Raw genomic sequence first — 6502 nt, 5'->3', positions numbered from 1 at the left:
CGGCTGGAAACTTTTCTTTTGGCAGCGTCTTCCTCTTAAAAATGACCATAGGTGGTAGTTGCTCTCCATTACCGTGGCAACCAAGACCAACAGTGAAAGCCGACTTCTCATGCCCCGTGGTGCATATCAATACTGTGCTGGTCCCCTTTTTCTCCACAGTATGGTTCACGGGGATGTCAAAAGTGAGGGGGACCTCGTCCATGTTGGTGATGTGGTTGGGCTGGATCTTTCTGTTGGTAATCTTGCTACTGCAGTAGGTGCGGAAGATGGCCAGCTTTTCTTTGTAATCCGCTGGCAGTTGCTGCGCCACGGTAGTCCTTGCGCAAATGGAGAGATGACGCCTTTTCATAAAACGAAAGCACCAAGACGGACCTCCTTGAAAGTGTACGATCTTCATGTCTTGTGCTATCATTGTTGCCTTCAGTCGAATGGTGACTGTAGAGATGCTTCTCCCGGCTGTTCATTGTTCAATAATCCATTGCTCAAGTTGGTCTTCTAACTGTGGCCACCTCGCTTTGTTCCCGCGGAAACTCTGTTTCGTCTTCTTAACTTGGCCCAGTTCATTTTTTTGCTTCCTCCACTTCCGAACCATAGATTCATTTATGTTGAATTCTTTCGCAGCTGCTCTATTCCCATTTACAACCGTGTAACTGATGGCCTGTAGTTTGAATTGTGCCTCGTAGGCATGTCTCTTCACTGGTGCCATTTTCGGGGGCCCTTAGACAAACCAGCGCACGTAGTGTACGTATTACGTCCCTGTGTCAGCCGGAAATGGTCCGACAGTCAATAAAGCGGAGCGCTTACCAAAGTCGCACAACAACATTTTAAAAGATTTTGGAACTCAGTGCACACATAGGGCGCACCGGATTATTAGGCGCACGGCCGTTTTTTGAGAAAATTTAAGGCTCTTAGGTGCGCCTTATAGTGCGGAAAATACGGTAATAGTATTCCCATTTAATAAATAAACCTATTACCCTCCCTCCAAACAGCCCCAGCATTAAACTAAAGGTCCCATCACCCCCTCCCTATAGTTTAACATAGGCAGTCCCCAATAATAATAGTTTAGCATAGGCAGCCCCCCCTCACTATAGTTTAGTATAGATAGGCAGCCCCCCTATGCCACATAGTAGTGCCCCAGAACAATATTATGTCACACAGTAGTGCCCCCAAACAATGTTACTCCACACAATAGTGCCCCCAATGTTATGCCACACAGTAGTGCTCCCAAACAATATTATGCCACACAGTAGTGCCCCCAAACAATGTTACACCACACAGTAGTGCCCCAAACAATGTTACTCCATACAGTAGTGCCCCCAATGTTATGCCACAGTAGTACCCGAAATTCACATATACCACGCAATAGTGTCCCCAATTCATATTATGCCCACAATAGTGCCCTTCAATTCACATATGCAATGGAATAGAGCTCTCAATTCACACACACACACATATATATATATATATATATATATATATATATATATATATATATATATACTCTCTGCAGTCAGCCTCTGCTCTCCCAGTAACTAGAGCACAGATGAAAGATATATATATAGATATATATATATAGATATATACATATATATATATATATATATATATATATATATATATATATATATATATACACAAGTTAACCCGTGCATGATACTCATGCATTCTAGTCAAATCAAGCTACTTAAGGTGTTAAAAAGATTCTTGTCATGCATTTGGGCCATAGCCCAGGCCTCAACCACCAACCACTCCCCACTGTCACCCCCGGCAACCACCAACCACTCCCAACTGTCACTTCTCCTTCAAGAAATATATATATATTTTTTTAAATCTTTATAAACACTTTTAACAATTAACAAATTAAATTAACAAATTAAAAACATCTTAGTATACCAAATTTCAGCCCTTTCTGATTTTTTTTTTCCACACACACTAAGAATTTAGTAGGTCAGTGTATAACTCCGCCCAGCAGGTGGCGCTGCAGCTTGGTTTTATTTTTTCCACACACAGACAGACTAACACACATCACTAGACATTTATATTTTTTATATATATATATATATATATATATATATATATATATATATATATATATATATGAGAATTCTGTCTCATGCTGCAAGTCCTGTAAAAAAAAAAAATCTACTAACCCATTGCTGCAGCCTCTCTGGTCCTTAGTCCTTCAGGGAGCAGACAGTCAGCTGACAGGAGGAGGGGGCAGGTCACATGATCGCAACTGCGATCTTATGTGAAAGATGACTGGCTGTCACTGACAGCCAGTCATCTGAAGCAGCAGGAACGCAGAGGAGGACAGCGGGGACGGCGAGGAGGACAGCTGGGACGCCGAAGAGGACATCGACCCCCAGGTGAGCTGGATGGGCTTCGCCCACTTCTAGAAGGAGGTGTGGCTGTAGGGCAGCGGGGCCTACCAGTGATTTTTCCGGTATCCCGGTGGGCCAGTCCGACGCTGGTGAGGAGCTACGGAGACAGCTCGGTGAGGAGCTAAGGAGACAGCTCAATGAGGAGCTAAGGAGACAGCTCAATGAGGAGCTAAGGAGACAGCTCAGTGAGGAGCTAAGGAGACAGCTCAGTAAGGAGCTAAGGAGACAGCTCAGACAGGAGCTAAGGAGACAGCTCAGACAGGAGCTAAGGAGACAGCTCAGACAGGAGCTACGGAGACAGCTCAGACAGGAGCTACGGAGACAGCTCAGACAGGAGCTACGGAGACAGCTCAGTGAGGAGCTACGGAGACAGCTCAGTGAGGAGCTACGGAGACACCTCAGTGAGGATCCAAGGAGACAGCTCAGTGAAGAGCCAAGGAGACAGCTCAGTGAAGAGCCAAGGAGACAGCTCAGTGAGGAGCTAAGAAGACAGCTCAGGCAGGAGCTAAGGAAACAGCTCAGGCAGGAGCTAAGGAAACAGCTCAGGCAGGAGCTAAGGAAACAGCTCAGCGAGGAGCTAAGGAGACAGCTCAGACATGAGCTAAGGAGACAGCTCAGGCAGGAGCTAAGGAGACAGCTCAGGCAGGAGCTAAGGAGACAGCTCAGTGAGAAGCTAAGGAGACAGCTCAGCCAGGAGCTAAGGAGACAACTCAGCCAGGAGCTAAGGAGACAGCTCAGCCAGGAGCTAAGGAGACAGCTCAATGAGGAGCTAAGGAGACAGCTCAGTGAGGTGCTAAGGAGACAGCTCAGCCAGGAGCTAAGGAGACAGCTCAATGAGGAGCTAAGGAGACAGTTCAGTGAGGTGCTAAGGAGACAGCTCATTGAGGAGCTAAGGAGACAGCTCATTGAGGAGCCAAGGAGACAGCTCAGGCAGGAGCTAAGGATACAGCTCAGTGAGAAGCTAAGGAGACAGCTCAGCCAGGAGCTAAGGAGACAGCTCAGCCAGGAGCTAAGGAGACAGCTCAATGAGGAGCTAAGGAGACAGCTCAATGAGGAGCTAAGGAGACAGCTCAATGAGGAGCTAAGGAGACAGCTCAGCGAGGAGCTAAGGAGACAGCTCAATGAGGAGCTAAGGAGACAGCTCAGCGAGGAGCTAAGGAGACAGCTCAGTGAGGAGCTAAGGAGACAGCTCAGCGAGGAGCTAAGGAGACAACTCAGTGATGAGCTAAGGAGACAGCTCAGGCAGGAGCTAAGGAGACAGTTCGGTGAGGAGCTAAAGAGACAGCTCAGTAAGGAGCTAAGGAGACAGCTCAGTGAGGAGCTAAGGAGACAGCTCAGTGAGGAGCTAAGAAAACAGCTCAGTGAGGAGCCAAGGAGACGGCTCAGTGAGGAGCTAAGGAGACAACTCAGTGAGGAGCTAAGGAGACAGCTCAGGCAGGATGTAAGGAGACAGCTCGGTGAGGAGCTAAGGAGACTGCTCGGTAAGGAGCTAAGGAGACAGCTCAGTGAGGAGCTAAGGAGACAGCTCAGTGAGGAGCTAAGGAGACAGCTCAGTGAGGAGCTAAGGAGACAGCTCAGTAAGGAGCTAAGGAGACAGCTCAGTGAGGAGCGAAGGAGACAGCTCAGTAAGGAGCTAAGGAGACAGCTCAGTGAGGAGCTAAGGAGACAGCTCAAGCAGGAGCTAAGGAGACAGCTCAAGCAGGAGCTAAGGAGACAGCTCAGTGAGGAGCTAAGGAGACAGCTCAGTGAGAAGCTAAGGAGACAGCTCAAGCAGGACCTAAGGAGACAGCTCAGGGAGGAGCTAAGGAGACAGCTCAGTGAGGAGCTAAAGAGACAGCACAGTGAGGAGCCATGGAGACAGCTCAGTGCGTGTCTAAGAAGATAGCTCAGTGAAGAGCTAAGGAGACAGCTCAGTTGGTATCTAAGGAAACAGCTCAGTGAGTAGCTAAGGAGACAGCTCAGTGAGGAGCTAAGGAGACAGCTTAGTGAGGATCTAAGGAGACAACTTAGTGAGGAGCTAAGGAGACAGCTCAGCGAGAAGCTAAGGAGACAGCTCAGTGAGGAGCTAAGGAGACAGCTCAAGCAGGAGCTAAGGAGACAGCTCAGGGAGGAGCTAAGGAGACAGCTCAGGGAGGAGCTAAGGAGACAGCACAATGAGGAGCCAAGGAGACAGCTCAGTGAGTAGCTAAGGAGACAGCTCAGTGGCAGTACTGTGGTGTGCCCTACAGGGGGCAGGAAAGCTGAGAGCAGAACTAGTTGGAGACTGACAAGGGGTCTGTCCTGTTAGAACTGTATTCTGCAAGTCAGATGCTCGGGAGACACCTGTCTTTCTGAGAGGCTGACTATGGAGGAAACCTCAGCAATACAATTTCTGTGTATTTGTGTGTTCAGCCAATAAAGCATAAGTGTTAAACAGTTTAGCTGCTCACTGCAGAGAGAGATTTCAAGGAGTGGGGAAGTGTCCTGAATGGGGGCTAGGTGTTTGATTTTTTTTATTCTGTTACTTTGCTTTACAGAGGCTGCCAATCAAAGCTAAAGTATGTTCAACATCTGAATTATCTGGAGACCCGTGTATTGCACTCAAGCACTAATCACTGGCTAAAAGTCTAATTATATTGTGATTGTATACTATATTATATATACTGCAGTGAATTTGCAGTATTCACTTTATCCAGCTTTTAAAATTATTATAGACTTGGAATTAAAATGAAAAATATATTATTATTTCAAATTTAGGTTACTTCTATCTGACGAGACTGCATGGCTGTATTCAAAAAGTGAAATGCAATTCAAAAGAATGAATGAAAGAGACCGATCATTATCCTTAAGTATATATCCAGTGTTCGCTTTATCTAGAATCTATGATGTGTTTGATTAGGTGAATAGTTCACAAGGTTCCATGATTGAACAGAGGGGGAGTTATCCAATTAAAGCAGCTGCTTCGCTGCTAGCCCACAGGAAATTACTGAACACAGTGCCACATTGTGCTGCTATATTAAACAGTATATGCAATGAAAACAAGACAGTGTTAGATTTAAATGTAACCAGTCATAGGTTTTCCTGGGTATTAGACTCCAAAGCCTGTATGGATATAAAGCAGAACAATGAAGTATAAATTAAACAACTAAAATCATTAGCTGTCCTATTGTAGATGATGCCGTTTCTCCTGTTCAAACTCCAACGCGTTTCCCATGTCCTTTCTCGGAGCATCTTATGATAAAACCTATATAGTTTCTTAAAGTGGCAGGGTCATAAAAAGGGACTAGTACTATTCTACTGCTGAATGACATATTAAACCAATTTTTATAGCAGAGAAAAAAGTGAATGAAAAATAAAATGTAAAAATGTTTATTAAATTTTTATAATCAAGTTTTGAAATTTATATGTTAATTAATCCCTTTAGGTTGTAAAGAATTCAGTTGTATGAAAGTTGTTTCCCAGCATTCTAATTTCTATTGTAAGTCACCTGCTCTAATCAATCCTAACATGTTAATAAAAATAATAGCTCTTAATTGGCTTCCATCATCAATAATCATGTCCTTCCTCTAACAAATGTGGAGCCATAGACTATTTTAAATGTTTTCTCTCATTGACGCCTTATTTTTCGCTAAACGTTCCATCTAGTCCTGGTTGTTATTGTCTTTTTGTACTTGATAAATTATCATTTTTATGTATTTGACATTTGAAGCTCTGGCTTCTTGTTTCTTGCACTATTACCTGCAACTTTATTGACCAATTAAAATTTAAGAATTATTAAAACAATTCTATCTGGTCAAACTTATATACATTTTATTACATGAGCCTAAGAGGGTGTATATTTTTGACATAGTGTTGCAATTCATATGGCTCTTAAAAGTATATTTTATATTTTGTGGATGATTAGATTTTTGTTTTCCAAATATTAGGATAATAAGTGCATCCTCCTCATTTAAAGCTAGTTCAATTAGGAGATAATGTACCAAAAAGAGAAGGGTCTATCAAAGAAATTTTATTAGATTTCTTTACATGTATCAGCATGTTGACCAGAACTTTTCCTCTTTTATAAGTAAAGTGTGGTTGTGGGGTGAAAGAAACACAATTTTTTATCTGTGTATAAAACATTCAAATACTTTAATGATTGT

Source organism: Mixophyes fleayi, chromosome 10, assembly GCF_038048845.1.
Source record: "Mixophyes fleayi isolate aMixFle1 chromosome 10, aMixFle1.hap1, whole genome shotgun sequence".
NCBI classification, from domain to species: domain Eukaryota; kingdom Metazoa; phylum Chordata; class Amphibia; order Anura; family Limnodynastidae; genus Mixophyes; species Mixophyes fleayi.
This window is presented reverse-complemented; position numbering follows the sequence as displayed.